At 41.6% G+C, this 20,050-nt stretch overlaps 2 long non-coding RNA genes across 3 annotated transcripts; both read right to left on the minus strand.

Annotated features, from left to right (window-relative positions):
- Positions 1-7,157: 7,157 nt before the first annotated feature.
- LOC311142008 lies at positions 7,158-7,847 on the minus strand. Its single transcript, XR_014614263.1, has 3 exons — positions 7,793-7,847; positions 7,423-7,563; positions 7,158-7,257 (listed from the first exon to the last, which is right to left on the minus strand). It is a non-coding gene; the product is annotated as an uncharacterized lncRNA (long non-coding RNA).
- A 1-nt stretch (position 7,848) lies between these two features.
- On the minus strand, positions 7,849-10,475 carry LOC311142009. Of its 2 annotated transcripts, none has more exons than XR_014614264.1 (5): positions 10,291-10,475; positions 9,440-9,634; positions 9,043-9,129; positions 7,999-8,252; positions 7,849-7,918 (listed from the first exon to the last, which is right to left on the minus strand). It is a non-coding gene; the product is annotated as an uncharacterized lncRNA (long non-coding RNA). The 2 variants fall into 2 exon arrangements; XR_014614265.1 differs by lacking the exon at positions 10,291-10,475 and adding an exon at positions 9,992-10,075.
- Between the last annotated feature and the right edge of the window lie 9,575 nt (positions 10,476-20,050).

Genomic DNA, 20,050 nt, shown 5'->3' on the forward strand with positions numbered 1-20,050 from the left:
TAAAATGGATATTCAATATCTGCTTTTTTCCCCCATCTACCAATATCTGCCCTTTGCAAGGCATTGGAAAACACTATTATTGCACACAGAGTGAGTCCATGTAACTTATTATGTGAATTGTTAAGTACATTTGTACTCCTGAACTTATTTAGGCTTGCCATAACAAAGGGGTTGAATACTTATTGACTCAAGACATTTCACCTTTTCATTTTATATGAATTTGTAAAAATTTGACACTTTGACATTATGGGATATTATGTGTAGGCCAGCATACCCATAACAATAACCTGAAACACAGGGCCAAATCTACACTGGAGTTGCTTACCAAGAAGACAGTGAATGTTCCTGAGTGGCCGAGTTACAGTTTTGACATAAATCTGCTTGAAAATCTATGGCAAGAATCGAAAATGGTTGTAGAGCTTGAAGAATTTAGAAAATAATAATGGGCTAGGAATGTATCCTGTAAACGCCCTAACTGAAGATGACATTCATTGTACATTTAATTATGTGCTCTGGATTTTAGCACCTCATGCTAATATTTCCAATTCTTCAGCACCTCTATTTATTTTCCAATAATGTGTTCATACTGAGTGACTGAAACATTGAGGATCACGCTGTTTTCACACCAGCCATAGAGGTGTTCTGTATTCTATTCTATCATTCTATTCACTGTTGATTGATCTTTTGTTTATTATTGAGCTAATATTATAAAATTGCTCAGTAATTGAAATATGAATATAACCTAGTACAATACAGGAAGGCAGGAAGAAATGGTCATGATAAAGGTCTCCACACCCTCTGACACGTGCATGCTTCCGCTCCAGCAAATGTACAGTATGTGTGCAAATTGCAGACCCCTCTTAGGGACCTGGTTGACAGTCAAGGCCTGGGTAGACAAATTATATTAGCACATACAGCCTGGGTCAAGTGCTGAGGGCCACAGATTCATTATCACAGCCAGGCTAAGCGAGGCTCCACATGTCTAGACATGGGCCACATGTCTCAGTCTCCAGTATCTATGCTGCAATAGTCTATGTGCCGGGGGATATATCTGGTGTAATTCTCCTGTCTTATCTGGTGTCCTGTGTGAATTTAAGTATGTTCCCTCTAATTCTCTCTGTCTCCCGCTCTCCCTCCCGGAGGACCTGAGCCCTAGGATCATGCCTCAGGACTACCTGGCCTGATGACTCCTGGCTGTCCCCAGTCCACCTGGTTGTGCTGCTGCTCCAGTTTCAACTATTCTTCCTGTGGCTAGGGAACCCTGACCTGTTCACCGGACGTGCTACCTTGTCCCGGACCTGCTGTTTTCGACTGTCTCTCTCTACCGCATCTGCTGTCTCGACCTCTGACTGCTCAGTTATGAAAAGCCAACTGACATTTACTCCTGAGGTACTGACCTGTTACACCCTCTACAACCACTGATTATTATTTGACCCTGCTGGTCATCTATGAACGTTTGAACATCTTAAAGAACAATCTGGCCTTAAATGGCCATGTACTCTTATAATCTCCACCCGAAACAGCCAGAAGAGGACTAGCCACCCCTCAGAGCCTGATTCCTCTCTAGGTTTCTTCCTACGTTCCTGCCTTTCTAGGGAGTTTTTCCTAGCTACCGTGCCTCTACATCTGCATTGCTTGCCATTTGGGGTTTTAGGCTGGGTTTCTGTATAGCACTTTGTGACATCTGCTGATATAAATTTACATTTACATCATTTAGCAGACTCTCTTATCCAGAGCGACTTACAAATTGGTTCATTCACCTTATGATAGCCAGTGGGACAACCACTTTACAAAAAAATAATTTTATATTTGTCTAAATTTGTATTTTAAAATTTTTGTTTTATATTTATATATAGACATTTTTTTATTGTGGTTTTTGTTTTTATATTATTATTTCTAGTGTTTTTTATATATTATTTATTTTATATCTATTTCATTTATTATTATTTTTTTATTATTTGTTTTTTGTTAAAATTTGTTCTGTTTTAAATGTTTTTTTAAATCAATGTTTTTTTGTTTTTGTTTGTTTTTTTGTGGGGGTGGGGTGGGGGTAGGGGTGGGGTAGAAGGATTACTTTTATACTATCCCAAGTATTCCTTAAAGAGGTAGGGTTTCAAGTGTCTCCAGAAGGTGGTCAGTGACTCCGCTGTCCTGGTGTCGTGAGGGAGCTTGTTCCACCATTGGGGTGCCAGAGCAGCGAACAGTTTTGACTGGGCTGAGCGGGAACTGTGCTTCCGCAGAGGAAGGGGGACCAGCAGGCCAGAGGTGGAAGAACGCAATGCCCTCCTTTGGGTGTAGGGACTGATCAGAGCCTGAAGGTAAGGAGGTGCCGTTCCCCTCACAGCTCCGTAGGCAAGCACCATGGTCTTGTAGCAGATGCGAGCTTCAACTGGAAGCCAGTGGAGTGTACGGAGGAGCGGGGTGACGTGAGAGAACTTGGGAAGGTTGAACACCAGACGGGCTGCAGCGTTCTGGATGAGTTGTAGGGGTTTAATGGCACAGGCAGGGAGCCCAGCCAACAGCAAGTTGCAGTAATCCAGACGGGAGATGACAAGTGCCTGGATTAGGACCTGTGCCGCTCCCTGTGTAAGGTAGGGTCGTACTCTGCGAATGTTGTAGAACATGAACCTACAGGATCGGGTCACTGCTTTGATGTTAGCGGAGAACGACAGGGTGTTGTCCAGGGTCACGCCAAGGTTCTTTGCACTCTGGGAGGAGGACACAACAGAGTTGTCAACCGTGATGGCGAGATCATGGAGCGGGCAGTCCTTCCCCGGGAGGAAGAGCGGCTCCGTCTTGCCGAGGTTCAGCTTGAGGTGGTGATCCGACATCCACACTGATATGTCTGCCAGACATGCAGAGATGCGATTCACCACCTGATTATCAGAAGGGGGAAAGGAGAAGATTAATTGTGTGTCGTCTGTGTAGAAATGATAGGAGAGACCATGTGAGGATATGACAGAGCCAAGTGACTTGGTGTATAGAGAGAATAGGAGAGGGCCTAGAACTGAGCCCTGGGGGACACCAGTGGTGAGAGCACATGGTGCGGAGACAGATTCTCGCCACGGCACCTGGTAGGAGTGACCTGTCAGGTAGGACGCAATCCAAGAGTGAGCCGCAACGGAGATACCCAACTCGGAGAGGGTGGAGAGGAGGATCTGATGGTTCACAGTATCAAAGGCAGCAGATAGGTCTAGAAGGATGAGAGCAGAGGAGAGAGAGTTAGCTTTAGCAGTGCGGAGAGCCTCCGTGACACAGAGAAGAGCAGTCTCAGTTGAATGACCAGTCTTGAAACCTGACTGGTTTGGATCAAGAAGGTCATTCTGAGAGAGATAGCAGGAGAGTTGGCTATAGACGGCACGCTCAAGAGTTTTGTAGAGAAAAGAAAGAAGGGATACTGGTCTGTAGTTGTTGACATCGGAGGGATCGAGTGTAGGTTTTTTGAGGAGGGGTGCAACTCTCGCTTTCTTGAAGATGGAAGGGACATAGCTAGTGGACAAGGATGAGTTGATGAGCGAGGTGAGGTAAGGTAGAAGGTCTCCGGAAATGGTCTGGAGAAGAGAGGAGGGGATAGGGTCAAGCGGGCAGGTTGTTGGGCGGCCAGCCGTCACAAGTCGCAAGATTTCATCTGGAGAGAGAGGGGAGAAAGAAGTCAAAGCATAGGGTAGGGCAGTGTGAGCAGGACCAGCGGTGTCATTTGACTTACTACAGTAAATGAGGATCGGATGTCGTCAACCTTCTTTTCAAAATGGTTGACGAAGTCATCCACAGAGAGGGAGGAGGGAGGGGGAGGAGGAGGAGGATGCAGCAGGGAGGAGAAGGTGGCAAAGAGCTTACTAGAGGCAGAGGCTTGACATTTAGAGTGGTAGAAAGTGGCTTTATCAGCAGAAACGGAGGAGGAGAATGTAGAGAGGAGGGAGTGGAAAGATGACAGGTCCGCAGGGAGTCTAGTTGTCCTCCATTTCCACTCGGCTGCCCGGAGCCCTGTTCTATGAGCTCGCAATGAATCGTCAAGCCACGGAGCAGGAGGGGAGGACCGAGCCGGCCGGGAGGATAGGGGACATAGAGAGTCAAAAGATTCAGAGAGGGAGGAGAGGAGGGTTGAGGAGGCAGAATCAGGAGATTGGAGGGAGAAGGATTGAGCAGAGGGAAGAGATTATAGGATGGAAGAGGAGAGAGTAGCGGGAGAGAGAGAGCGAAGGTTGCGACGGCACATTACCATCTGAGAAGGGGCAGAGTGAGTAGTGTTGGAGGAGAGCGAGAGAGAAAAGGATACGAAGTAGTGGTCAGAGACTTGGAGGGGAGTTGCAGTGAGATTAGTAGAAGAACAGCATCTAGTAAAGATGAGGTCAAGCCTTGTGAGTAGGGGGGGACGGTGTGAGGGTGAGGTCAAAAGAGGAAAGGAGTGGAAAGAAGGAGGCAGAGAGAAATGAGTCAAAGGCAGACGTAGGGAGGTTAAAGTCACCCAGAACTGTGAGGGGTGAGCCATCCTCAGGAAAGGAACTTATCAAGGCGTCAAGCTCATTGATGAACTCTCCAAGGGAACCTGGAGGGCGATAAATGACAAGGATGTTAAGCTTGAATGTATGGAGGACTAAAAGTGCCACAATTAAATAAATAAATACACCATTAAATAATTACTTAAATGTGTCATTAATTAATTAAATGTGTCATTAATTAATTAAAATTAGAATTAAATACATAAATGTGTAATTAAATGTATCATTAATTAATTCAAATACCGATTCATTTTATGTAAAATACATATATAATTATTTCACTATTTACATTTACATTTCATGATCCTGCATTGCAGTGATTCATGAATTACTTAAAACTGTCAAACTGACCCATCAAAGTCAGTGGGCGGGGCTAACGCGAATCTAGTCTGATCCATTGCTTTGGTCTGAAGTAGAGTAGGCCAACCTGGATAGAGACAATGGAGGATCTCCGTGAACTTTCCAGGGAGTTGGTTAGAGACATTTTAAACTTAGCAGAGGATGTAGAAGCAGGACCTGCTGACCCAGAGCATGTAGCTAGTAAAGCAGAGGAACTTATTGAAGTTGTTGGAGTCATTTCCGCACTTTCCGACGAAGATATCGACCACAGAGTGATTGCAAATCTAGAAGAAGTTGTCCACCGCTTCTCTGGTACCAGGGCACTTCAGGCCCAACACACACAGGGACCGGGGCGTTTGGCGTTTGACATACCGAGTGCAGTTCTGGAGCATCAACTTCTTTGTGGAGTTCCCGCAGTTCAAATTTGCAGCGATGTTCGGTGTGTCAAAGAGGACCATCAGGAGGCGCATGCAACAATACAGTTTAAGGTATTTACACTAAATTCATGAGTTTTCTGTTTATGAATTGCTGCTCTCATACACTCGGAAAGAATATGACGTTTAAGGTAACATTACTTGATGTTGTGTTTTTCTTGTTTGTACAGAAAGACAGATCTCTATTCAGCTGTGAATGATGAGGAGTTAGACCGTATTGTAAGTGAAATTCACAAAGTCATCCAAACACCGGCTACAAGCTAATGCGTGGTCACCTGAATGCAAGAGGTGTGCATGTTCCAAGTGAGTAGATAATAATATGGGCATTATTTAAATGTATTTTTAATTTGGAGCTCTGCCCCTTTGAAAGGTGAAGGAAGCCCGCTTATGGAAAGACATCAACCTGTGAGCTGTAGTTTCTACAGTGCATACTATGCAAAGCTGTATTATTTTAAAAAACTGAATAAGTAACATTTCATTTCTCACTGCCTTGGTGACCAAAAATAACAATCTTGTGTAAGGACATGTCAAACTAGTTTTAAGTACAAGACTGATTATGCTTGTCATCCATTCAGGTTCCTGAAGAATATGGGATCGATTGGAACGGACCTCACTGCCTTCATCGAGGCACTGTGTCAGTCCCCGAGGTTCAGCTGGCCCGTGAGCGCTCAGATGAAGAGGTTGCAATTTTGCCAGCTCCAGGAGTTTCTGTTACTGATGCACTTAGACTATATGTAGAGACTGTGGAAGTGTTATCAAGAATCTTAGACTGATGTCCAACCCATGTTTTTATTTGTTGTGTTAGAACAAGCAAGGAAAAACTGAAAGTTTACTTTCCTTTTAAAAGAAAGGAAAAAAAGCTGTTTCTTTGAAGCTTCCTGTCTCATTATGGTCCACAGAATGACTAACATGAATGCTGTACTGTTAGCACTGAAGGTGCAGAACAGTTTGATTTTAGTAAATGGAAGAAAAAAAAGTCAACTACTGCACAGTGTGTTAATGTTTTCAAAGACACTGAACTTGTGTCAATTCATCTGAACTGTGTATGCATTGACATTAGGGCTGGGCAATATGGAGAAAATCAAATATCACATTTTTGACCTAACACCTTGATGTCGATATTGCAACGATATTGTAAGGTTGACAATTGGTGCATTCACAAAATATCTTCCACATTTAGATTTCGGATAAATAACTATCATATTGTGGATATAATGACTAAGTGGTAAAAGGCAAATAATAGAACAGCTAGAACAGTCTGGTAAGTTCAGAAAATGACATCACTTTACTGTAATGCAGCCTTTGAAACCAGGAAAAGACTAAACTTACCATGTAACGATATTACACTTCTTCAAAATCTAATGGTGCTTTTCCATTACATGGTACCTACTCGCCTCGTCCTAAAATCTGCAATGGGAAACGGACGCACAGCGAGGCGAGGCGAGGCGAGTCAAGTAGGTACTGGTAATGGAAAAGCACCTTAAGACGATATCTAGTCTTATATCACGATAGATATAATATTAAAATATTGCCCAGCCCTAATTGACGTCTGAAAAAACTTAAACAAGCCCAAATCCAGTACTTTTTATGGCAGCGACAAGTGCTTTCTCAAAGTCCATGTAGAGTTTGAAATGAGCTGGCAGCTTTAGGGTTTCAAAGCATGTGGAGGACGTAGGAAGGGTTCCCCCAGAAATCTCCACTCTCAGTTCAGGAGGAAGCATCTCCCAGCCAACCCAGAATGTCAGCAGCTGGGCCAGGGTACCTGATGAAGCTAAAAGTCATAAAATGGATTAAAGACATTTAGTTCAACTGTAATTGATCATATCTATCCATGAGACATAGAAGCATTTGTAAAGAGAGAAAATAAGGTTTATACCGGTTTCAATGAACATCCTTAGAAAGCCAGTGATGCGGCAGGTGGTGTCTAAGTCAAAGTCTTCATCATCACTGTCCTCAACTGGCCATGTGATTTTTTCTAGGAGCATCTTAAAGAAAACAAAAATTGTAATTTAAAAAAAGGGAGAACTTATTTTGGTGAAGGACTATGCAGATCAAATTCTTAGAAAATGGAAAAATATCCATCTCAGTCATTGAAAATACACGTAAATTCATCAAGTTAAGTCACAAATATAACTAAATTACTGACTTACCTGGGGTGTGAACTGCATTTCAGCCATTTTGGGGAAAAGAAGTGGTACAACATCCGGCCTAGATGTCAGCAGGGGCCATACCATCACATCTTTCAGTCCCTTTCTCAACTGTTTAATTTGGCGCATGGTCCTCCCAACGACCTAAGAGACAGACCGACCCATATTACAGCCCAAATCCTTAACCCAAATTTGACAAAAGTTGGCACAGTAGGAAAAATGTTAATAAACACAATAAAGTGCTTTATAAAAATCCATTAAAACTCTAGTACTTAAACTCTCGTGTTAACATAACAAGCCAGGGTTCACAACACATTCTATAATTTCAACAAGTACAGCGATGAATTCTGTCACTTAACCAGCAGGAACTCACTGCATGGAGTAGAAGTTTGTTATGTAGCCATCTCCGATTTGTTTTGGTGACTGCCAGAAGATCCCAAGACATGGAAAGATCTGAAACTGTGTCCTTCTGTTCCGGTGTAAGATCTTCATGTTCAAGCTAGAATTAAGACCATACAAGTTATTATATCTGCCCAAGCAATATTTTTTACATTGCAAATATTCTTTTAGGTTACATACCAGTTCTATGATGCTCCTGATGTGCAGATCAGGACACTCTTCTGTAACAACAGTAGCCATTTCAGGGTCCCCATTGAACAGTACATGAATTACAGCAGGACTTAGTCCTGTGACATGGGGACCATCATGCAGAAAGGTGTGGCCCAACATCCTTCCTGCAACCCGGAAGAGGTTGCTTTCAATAAGTGCCTCTGATGCTGCTGGAACAAGATGGTCAGGTTCACCCTCAAATAGCAGTGTTCGGCCCATTCCTCCTGTAAAGTACCAAGAGAGCAGGGAATAAAGTCACAACAATTAACCTCTTAAATACATTAAATAAAAATGTATGATAGATAGATAGATAGATAGATAGATAGATAGATAGATAGATAGATAGATAGATAGATAGATAGATAGATAGATAGATAGATAGATAGATAGATAGATAGATAGATAGATAGATAGATAGATAGATAGATAGATAGATAGATAGATAGATAGATATATTACATCATACTAGTGGCGATTACTTGGCCTGTGGTATTGCTGCTTGTAGAATTCACTTAAACCAAATTGTAGCCTACTCCAAAATGACTTACAGAAGGACCCCAAACCACTTCAAATTCAATTCCCCTGTATACCCTACTACAGACTTACCTGACACAAAACATTGCCCACCGGCCCTCCGCTAAACAGCACATATCCGCGTTCATCAACCACCAGAACGTACGTGTACGCGTGTGTGTGTGTGCGCGCGCATAGAGAGAGGCGGTGTAGAGTGAGTCACGACACAAACAGGTGCTCAGTCAGCGTTGCATGCAGTGTGAGAATGGCAAGCAGCAAGAGCGGCAAAAGCCAATGTGTGCTTCTTTTACCTATATATGTAACGCTATCTTTTGCGTTTATCCAAACGTCGTCAAACTTGGCACTGCACTTACTCGTGACCAGAGCAAGACACCTGTCAAGTTTGAAATCCATCGGACTAACTGAGAGACATGCGCTACAGACAGACATTTCTGCAATTTATAGATGGATTAACCTTCAAAAAATTAGTAAGATACTTACCAAGATCTAGACTGAATCCAAACTGGAGTTTGGATATGATTGTTGTCATAAAGTACCGCATCACTCCCTCTCCGATAGCAACATCACCTGAAATAAAATACTGATAATAACACTGGAAAAAAAGTGGCGGCCTAATACAGGTAACTGGATTTGGTAACATTTAACAAGAAAGGGAGAAAAACTTCTATTGGCTGTAATTCTAGAATAGCATCCTTAATATTGATTATTCCAGATAACAAGAGTATATTGTGCACAATATTCACATACATACATATAACATTTTTATCAATTATATAATTTTGTGCATTCCATTCTCCCATTTAACAATTACATATAAGCTACTTGAGTGGTATAAACTGTACTGATGTATTTATATTATAAATGTTATATTACTTACCAACCAGAGTACAATGAAGTGGACATGCCCATTCTTGCTGCTGTTTATAGAATAAGAGAAGCTCCCGTTCCCTGTCCTCTTCAGAGTCCCTTACATCCATCTTCATTCTAAGTGGTTTCCCAGTTGCATGTTCCCTTAGCAGATTCTCTTTGAAAACTTTGGCAGCTTGAGTGGGTTCTTTAATAAGCTTCCATTCTAAACAAACAACAACAATAAAGTTATCTATTACAGAGAGACATATTGTGAGTTGGCATGTTACCTGCATATACAGATATCCTCTCACTCTACAGAACAGGAGGAAAATTCTGTTCATTTCACTGACAAAACGTGAGACCCAACATCTTCAGAACCTGTCACAACGCTGAGTTGACATAAAAACAGCACTACTAAACAACTACAACTAAATATTAGAAAAATAGAAAAACCCAGTTGCATGTTATTAATTGTCTGTAACTGTATTATCTTATCTAATTATATCCTACAGGTGTTATCTTTCTATTAACTTTTCAGTTACACACAATCTTATAGCAACACTATTGTGATGACACAAACCACTGTCTGTTTCTTTGCGATCCAACTCCTCGTTGACAATCACTGCCGGTACTACTGCACTCTCAGCTGATGTTTCAGGCCTCACTGGAACACTGTCACTGACTAGGGCTGTCTCACTATCATTTTCTTCACTTTGGCCTCCCTCTTGTTCTCTTTCTGATTCCCGCATGGGTGTCCTTGAAGTTAACACAATTGAAATGATGGTCATACTCGCTTATTTGTGTGCACAACAATAAGAGAGACATATTCCCAAAGAAAATAAATTATGCTACCCTTGCATTGCTTTAAGAAGTACATACCCATTGCAGCTCAATCTGTGCAGCTTCATCTCTGAAAAGGGAACTTCCTTCTGACAAGTGATGCAGGGGATGACTGGACCAGAGGCAGGACGTGAGCTCTCCTAACAACAACAACAACAAATGGCTTTTAATTAATGATTAAAAGTCACCAGTAATCTTTGTTTTGATTATGTATTAAACTAAGTCTCTGTAAATGTATGTACACAATCTAAGGGTAGATCCTGTTGAAGTGGACGTATGTAGATTGTAGCCTGTCCAATCATCGTCGATGGATCTTTCAGATAGGCAAGGGTGTATCCAGTGCTGGGACACTGAAGCAACGCAAGATTTAGACTGCGAGTAGATCCTACAAGTTTTAGAAATTCAAAGCCTCCCCCTTGTTGGAGCTTCGGAAACACTTCCATCAGTTTATTTGTTATAACCATGGGATCGTGGTCATTCCCTGGAGAAAAAAACAAAACAAAATCATAACTCACCTCACCTTAAATTAAGCAAATAAGCCTGTGATAACTATTATTGACACTATGAACACCAATTAAGTTTGAGTCACTATAAAAAGAAATGCAAATAATTTCAACAAGCCACAGACAGTACAAACTTTTTTTACTTTTGGTAAATGCCTAGTTTCGCACTGACCTGAAAATGTTACTTTTTGCTCTCCAAGTCCTGAAGTAAGAAGTTCAGCTTTAAACAGTACGCTTGGAATTTTATCCGCATTGTGGTCAGCCAAACAACAGACAGTGTGTGTGTAGCTTCTTCGGCTAACTTGGACTTGTGCTGGTCGTCTCGTCATATTCCTTCTGGCTCCAATGTTATATGGCGCAAAGAGCCTTGCTACCTCCGCTGCAACACAGAAAAACGTAACAGCTCAATGGTCACCAGTCAGCTAAAACAGCCTCTACTTCTATCTTGGGATGCTCAAGCCAGCTAACACCATTTAGCCGATTAGCGAACTAGCTAGGTTTATGCTTCCCCCCCCATTAACAATAAACGTGTCACGCACGAAGCATCATAATACCGCATGCAAATACATGTTCGAGTCGATCTAATTTAACCTACACGTGTGTCCCGAATCATTAAATAGTAGCACACCTGGCTAACATGAAATTACTTAGCTTACCTTGGACAGGTGTACGTGATTGAGCGGCCGGTATCTGCTGTGACTGAGCTGCCGGAGTCACCGGTGCCGCGGGAGCCGTTGGACTTCTGCTCAGAGCTTCCTCAATCAAATTCGCTGCTTCTCTCAGCAGCTCCGGGCAACTTTTAGACATTTTGTCCTGCACCTCACACAGCGTCTCAACATTGGGGCTAGCAGGACCGAGTCTTCTCTTGATTTTTAGCCGTTGCAATGAAAGTACTGTTTAACCGTGTAACTAAACCAACGTAGAGGTGAATAGCGCCACCCAGTGTATTGGAATGTGTTCAGTAGCTCTGCATCAATCCATTATCCGGAATTGATTTGTTTTGGCTTGATGCAGAGGGTAACCAATCAGGCGTTAGGTTCCGCCTACCAACTTTTGATGGGTCAGTTTGACAGTTTTAAGTAATTCATGAATCACTCCAACGCAGGACCATGAAATGTAAATGTAAATAGTGAAATAATTATATATGTATTTTACATAAAATGAATCGGTATTTGAATTAATTAATGATACATTTAATTACACATTTATGTATTTAATTCTAATTTTAATTAATTAATGACACATTTAATTAATTAATGACACATTTAAGTAATTATTTAATGGTGTATTTATTTATTTAATTGTGGCACTTTTAGTCCTCCATATGAATGGGCTAGTGACTGTGACAGCATGGAATTCAAATGAGGAGATAGACAGATGGGTCAGGGGGAAAAGAGAGAATGTCCACTTGGGAGAGATGAGGATTCCTGTGCCACCGCCGCGCTGACCAGATGCTCTCGGGGTATGCGAGAACACATGATCAGACGAGGAAAGAGCAGTATGAGTAGCAGTGTTTTCTGTGGTAATCCATGTTTCCGTCAGCGCCAAGAAGTCGAGGGACTGGAGGGTGGCATAGGCTGAGATGAACTCTGCCTTGTTGGCCGCAGAATGGCAGTTCCAGAGACTACCGGAGACCTGGAACTCCACGTTGGTCGTGCGCGCAGGGACCATCAGATTAGAGTGGCAGCAGCCACGCCGTGTGAAGCGTTTGTATGGCCTGTGCGGAGAGGAGAGAAGAGTGATAGACAGACACATAGTTGACAGGCTACAGAAAAGGCTACAATAATGCAAAGGAGATCGGAATGAAATTAAATAAGCGTCTGGGAAAGCGAGAGAGCGGGGCCTCCCTCACGTTTCACTGATACACTCAAATATAACTTTCCCAACTTCCACTTTAGATTAATAGACTTTAGTTAGTGTCTGGTCTGTTAGCGATGTTACCAAACAGACTAGTTCTGTCTCTTACCTCTAGTTCTGTCTCTTACCTCTAGTTAGTGTCTGGTCTATTAGCGATGTTACCAAACAGACTAGTTCTGTCTCTTACCTCTAGTTAGCGTCTGGTCTGTTAGCGATGTCACCAAACAGACTAGTTCTGTCTCTTGCCTCTAGTTAGTGTCTGGTCTGTTAGCGATGTTACCAAACAGACTAGTTCTGTCTCTTACCTCTAGTTAGTGTCTGGTCTATTAGCGATGTTACCAAACAGACTAGTTCTGTCTCTTGCCTCTAGTTAGTGTCTGGTCTATTAGCGATTAAATAAATGTGATTGATTACATGATGAAGAGGGTTGAGATGTGGAGAGGGGTTTCCCTACCTTGCCATTACTCACCTGGATATAATATCACTGTAGTCTGCTTTGTCACTGATCAATCCACAGCCATCCAATCAAGACTGAGGATAGGATTCCATTGATCCACTGAGATACTGGACTTTGCTGACAAAGAGTTATTATAAGGCAGATGTAGGGTGTCGTGTGATGATTGTGAGACATAGTTCATACAGATTCAGATGTGAGACCATAGTTTCATAGTTCATTGTTTGTCAGAATATTGTGTACGACAGGCACACACAAGAGGGAGAGAGAGAGTTGGTTAGTTTAACTATATTCTTGCACAGAGAATAACATGTAAGCCTGTGAATGTTCATCTAGTATCGATAATGTGAAACACCACTGTAATGAAATCACATATAAACCTTTATGACCCCACTACCTTCCAGTGCAAAACCAGTTTGCAAAGCTGTGTGTTTTACTGCTCTATTTATGCCGTATGTCTTTCGTGTTGATCACTGGGCAGAGTGTGTCAGAAAAATTTATATCACCTTGTGGAGTTTCCCAACCTTGGGTTCAGTAATCAGCACCATTAACGATCCTCACGGGCCCTGCAACACAGCTCCTCTCCCCTCCTAGTCAAACCTCAGCACCTTAGCCACATGGCCCAACCGTTGCTTCTGAATCACACACTCTCCAGTGCCATATAATGCAAGGAATTAGACTGAAATTTCATGACCATTGGAGTCCAATTTAAGCGAATTGGTGTGGCATGACAAAGAACATGCTTTATAGAGTGTATACTATGTTTACTGCACGTGTGTGTTATGTGACTACACAATGGCCAGGCATGCTTTCTTTCAATGGTCTCTTTCTAGCCGTAATTGTAACAATCCAGTTTAATCTTAGGTCTCCCGAGTGGCGCAGTGGTCTATGGCACTGCATCGCAGTGCTAGCTGTGCCACTAGAGATCCTGGTTCAAATCCAGGCTCTGTCGTAGCCGGCCGCGACTGGGAGACCCATGGGGCGGCGCACAATTGGTCCAGGGAATGGCCGGCAGGGATGTAGCTCAGTTGGTAGAGCATGGTGTTTGCAACGCCAGGGTTGTTGGTTCGATTCCCACGGGGGACCAGTATGATTTTTTTTTTTTTTTACAATAATGTATGCACTCCCTACCTGTAAGTTGCTCTGGATAAGAGCGTCTGCTAAATGACTAAAATGTAATCTTCAGAGGAAGGGGAGAAACTGCCAGATTGAGGGTTTTTCTGACATTTTCCATTACACAGGTCCCAATCATGTCACAACTCTTGTCATAGTAAGCATTCACTGTTTTCAGGTTCAAGGCAATCGAAAAGAACGATTGTAAAGTTGACTCTATTTCAAGTCAGAGCCCGCTCTCCACTCAGTTAACCTTGGTCAGGTCCAACAACAACAACCACCACAACACCATTAGCAGCCTGTGCTCTCGATGTCTGATACCGCGTGGAATCTGCTCGACAATCTGCAAAAAAAAGGAGCTTAATTTATCTTCTTAAGTGAGAAAACATACCAAGATGCGCAACAACCCAACCCCCCAACCAAACTTGTGCAACATTTCCAAATCAATTAAGATTCTAATTAATGAAACCGCACACCTGCGGTGCCAAGCAATCGCCAGAGGACAGTGAATAATGTGCCAATCAAATTAATCAAGGAAAAGGGTCCGACCAATTATTCACAAACAATCCGGAGCATGGTGGTGTGCTTAAACAGGTGATAGTTATCATTGAATTAGAGCAGAGATTAGTGCAGGCGCAGTGGCTGGGTTGTTTCATCATTTAGGAGCCTGATGAACTGTGGGCTGGGCTGGACATTTGTTTTGGGAGAGTGACAGGCAGCCCTGACTTTAATTTGCTGGAGCCTAAAGAAGGGTCAGAGACAGAGAGAAGTTAATTACTTGTGGGAATGCAGCGCCACAGCGGAGCAGAGCATTACAGCATGGCAAAGTCACAGCTCCTCTCTTACATACCATCTTATGGTGGGAGACAAAATACCAACACACATACTGTATGGGCATGTGTACAGTGGGGATATATAGGGTCTGTGATCTCATAATGTTACTATGTTTACCTCTCTGCCTGCAATCAAGTAAAGTTACTCTCTATAAAATGGGATTTCCCATTTGTGCCTGACTGGTTTAATCCACATTTTGATATTTCAAAGGGACTTCAATGGTACAAAAGATTTTGAATACATGTAAATCCTTCATTCTTTTGGTTATTTGGCATAGAACCACATGAGCCATTCATATTTGAACATCACCAGGTGCCTGATGTCCCACTGCCATTTCCATTTAAAAACCTTGACTGGCACTCAGATAATTGTTTTATAAACATTTCTGGGAAATTGAGATGCTGTGTTCCCCTTAAACGAAGCGATGACACTAATCACTCAAACAATAAATCAAAAATAATGTGTGTCAGAGGGACATTATCAATTTCTAGTTTTAGAATGTACACCATTGAAAAATAATAGATGAAGTTGGCTCCGAGCAAAAGCACTAGGCACTTTAAAAGCTTTCACGGGCTTACAATACATTTCCAAATCAATATTTCATTATCTGGATAGAGGTGCAATGTTCTTTGTTAATAAAAATGGATAGAGGTACAATGTCTTTGTTAATAAAAAAATGTTTTTGCTGGATACAGAGTTAAAGTTTACAGTTTGAAAGACTTCAGGCATGAAGGTACGGTATAGGGTAGGTAAGGTGGGAGGCTGGCTGTGACCCCCTGTCGCATGGAGAGCCCTGATTGTCTCTGTGTTTATGGCTTGTTTTACGGCCTGAATGCCCCGGATCCCTACAGACACATACATGTATTAGGTGACTTTCCCCACAGCAGGTCATAGGTACTGTACACTAGGAAGTGCTCTGACTCTGGCACTGTTCATCTCATAGGGCAGGGGTACTCAAATACTATTTGAGAAGGTCCAGTGACACAAATGTCCTAGGTGGCAAAGCACCGGATAGATATTTTCATTTATCTGCAATTTGGCATAATAGCAAACCCCCACTTTCAGCTTTAAAGCTAATTTCCTGCAATTCTGTACGTTTTGGCATGTCTTATGTGTGTTCATATGATACCTGATTGACTCAACAAAATCAATGGGGGTCGAGGCCCCTGGTGACGTAATCCGGCCATGATAACTACAAGATTTAGATAGCTGGTTAGCCTAATTTACCTAGCTAACATGGGCTAGTTGATCAACTGGAAATTTGACAGGTTATACATAGCTCTCTAAGGTCTGTCAGTGAATGTGATAACTAGAGGAAAACTGCCCATACACTACTAAATGTCAAAATTGCACCTTGTGCATTCTACTATTACAACTCTCAACAGCAGAAAGTTGAAAGCCCGACTGAGTTCCCCAAAAATATATCTAAATATGTTTTTAAGTTTTGAGTGTGGCTGTCATAGAAAGACCAGACGGACCCTATAAACCGTGGAGCTGTATAGCATAACTATAATTAATGTCAACTGTATGGTTGACATTTAAAGAAGAAGAATTCAAGATTTGGAGGCAAGAGGTGGAAGGTGGTAAGGAAAGTCTTTTTTGAATATGCCCCCTCTCTACCAATACGGTGCCATCACCACAACTGCATAGCAGCATACTGTATATCAATGACCTTTGTAATACTAGTAACTATAGGAATGATAGGATGACACAGTATTAAACAAATTTCAGCAATCCCGTTCATTCTGAGATGATAAGGTCACACGTAACCAATTTAAATATTGAAATTGCAACATGCATAACAATAGGATTGGATTTGTGCCTCTCAATAGCTGCTCAATTTAAACATGATATTGGATTTTATCTGCCCAGAATATAAATTGTGGGCATGTGCTCCATTCAATCAAGAGAAACATATTCCAACACATTTTTCTGGTGCTGTTGGGTCTTTGCATAATTTGGTGCAAAGTGCATTTAGGCGCAACACAACAGTGACACCTAGAGACAAGCAGGCAAACTGGCTTCCTTCATTATGATTATCACAGCATGAATCCATTGTGTTGCAGAAAGCCTCATATTATATTATAAAACCACTGAAACATTACTGCAAAAAGTATTATGTTAATGGAAATCTATAACTATAAACTAGTCAGGCATTTACAAAGATCTTCTATACTAACTATTATTCTAGGAACAGAACTAATGCCCAAAATGTCCTCCTTGCTGATCCTGCAGTGCTTATCTATTATAAAGACGCATTCATGATGGAAATAACAATATACCTATTGTAAGGATGCATTCATGATTCAGCAGGTAGTGTTATTATTTGGGTTGAAAAAAGCCAGACCCCACTCAGGAAACTGCCAATTTGATGAGGACGCTCTGTAAGCAAGTTTATTTAGGGACAGCTGTGAATATTGTTTTATTGAAGCCTTCAGACTAGCTGGCTTCTGTTGTTGCTTTTTCTCAATAGCAAAACATCCTGTGCAGGCTGCCTGGCCATGTGAGCTGCCGCTGGTGTCTGCAATGGATTTCATTTGGGAGCTAACATCATTTGTGGCTGTCCTTCCACGCTCAGTGGAAAAATCTAGAAAGAATACTTCACCCAGGGAGTGAGAAGAAATCTATACATGACCTTTTCTCAATGCATGGCTTCACATGATGCTTTCACAACCATCTCTCTTAGCAAATCACGCATCCAGTTGACTCATTGGCTGTGGAGCATATGGTTGATATGATGCATTATTGAATGTCTTTAATCTTTTATCATTGGATCTATCCTGGGACCTCATAGTACCAAGCCCAGAAGAGACCATACCCAGTCACATCAGAGGTGAATACTTATTTCTGAACAGGAAGTTGGCCCAGCAATTCAATGTGTTATTTATCAAGTTCCTTCATATATAAATCAAAATGAATGTGAATCGTTTCACAACCCCATCCTGTAGCAAAATACACTGATTAACACTGGTTAATCAGTGTGCTGTTTAAAACCTGAAACCAAACTCATGTCATGTGGCTGATGCACACTGAGCCTGCCTTATTCCCTAATGCAAATATTTCATGTGACAATGTTGCTGCCATACATACCAATGTAAGGAATAACACATTGCTGATGTTATAGTATCATTCTCCCCTCAATCAGCTCACTCAGATCATTGTTTAATTGCCGTGCTCGTATAGTTATGAATCAGTGTTATCATTTCACAGCGAGAATTCATCTAACATCCTCTTTACTTGTACAGAGCTGATAGACAAGATGGTTTCCTCAACACAACCCTTCAGGGTTTTGGTCTTTCTTGACAGCTGCAAAAGCTTTGGGTAAAATGTTTCACTGCAATTGTATATTTCCGTGTAGTTGATTGGAGGCAATCATCTGTACAATATCAGCTAATTGGGTGAGTCATTACGCTAGCCAGCTTGTCTCCAGACAATTGGGGGAGAAAATGCTTCTTATGCAACAACCGAGAGGCTGGGAGTCACCATATTTGGGCGGAGAAAGTAAATAGCCACTTTCTGCAAATGTGTCAATCATGGCAGCATTTGTTATACTGCATACCGGTACATAAAAACCTCTGATGTATGCATGTCTGTGATTGTGCTGTGCTTTACTAAGGTGTGATTGGGGAGAGAAAATAAACATTTGAAGCAAGAACAGCTGCTATGCTTTTGGTGGCTCTGATGAGCTCTGTGCTCTGGGAAACGAGGGGATAGTCATAGTCAAGGCTAACCTGAAATTGAGGGCACTTGTCTGCTGAAATTGGGGCCAGGAGATGGCATTTTATTTTAAAATACACTCAAAGCCATTCGGAGCCGACATGGGCTTTGGCAGGATGAAATGACAGACAGAACAGACATGCTGGCCAGATCTGTAACATAAGGAGCGGGGAACTAGGGCAATTAGGAACAGCAGTGACCCAGCTCCAGGTCTCTCCTCCTCCCAGACTGCTCCCCAACCTGTGACCTTTACAAGATGGGAAAAACCTTAATATAAAAATGATAATATACACAGGAACTGTAAACAGTTTTGTCACAGAACGATGGAGCGTTGTGATGATGGGTTGAATAAGTCAAAATATCAAGGTGAATGCAAGTCAACGGGTATTGGGAAACAGAAAAAAAAAAGAAAAGTCTAACTTTGGATGCAGATCGAAAGGTAGAAAGGTTCAGAACTTTTGTAAAACATCACAGTACGGTTGAAATATATATGGCAAATAGAAATCCTATATGGATGGTGTTAAGAGATAGATGGGAGGTATTGAATAGAGTTGAAGGATGGGACTAATAACAAATAACAACAAATAATAACAAAGATAGCTAATAATGTAAGCATACTGTGTCCATAATAAGTATATAGGTTGTATGTTGGGAGCTTTTGGGAAAGAGCACAGTTAGAAAGATATGGCATATAGAAGCAAACCGGATGGACATCATGAAAATGATCGGAGATGTTGAGAGTAGAAGAAGTTCAGGAGCAAAATATATATATATATATAATATAATTATTGTAAAATTAACTGTGTCCATAAGGTGTAAATAGTAAGTATAGACCGGAAGTAGAGGCCTGGGCATTGTTGTTCACTAATTTACTCCAAGTAGGGAAAGGATGGCGGGGTTGAATAGTAATAAAGGGGAGTATATATATAAAAAACTTGGGGGATTGGAAGTGATGCAGACAATTACATTGATAGAAGATACAATCTATCTGCAATATTAAGCTGATCCACCCCCCAACCCCCCCCCCCCCCAAAAAAAATGTTTTATATATATAAAAAAAAATATATATATATATATACACAGTGGGGGGGAAAAGTATTTAGTCAGCCACCAATTGTGCAAGTTCTCCCACTTAAAAACATGAGAGAGGCCTGTAATTTTCATCATAGGTACACGTCTACACATCTATGTCAGACAAATTGAGGAAAAGAAATCCAGAAAATCACATTGTAGGATTTTTTATGAATTTATTTGCAAATTATAGTGGAAAATAAGTATTTGGTCACCTACAAACAAGCAAGATTTCTGGCTCTCACAGACC

The sequence above is a fragment of the Coregonus lavaretus genome, assembly GCF_964263955.1.
Source record: "Coregonus lavaretus genome assembly, chromosome: 15".
NCBI classification, from domain to species: domain Eukaryota; kingdom Metazoa; phylum Chordata; class Actinopteri; order Salmoniformes; family Salmonidae; genus Coregonus; species Coregonus lavaretus.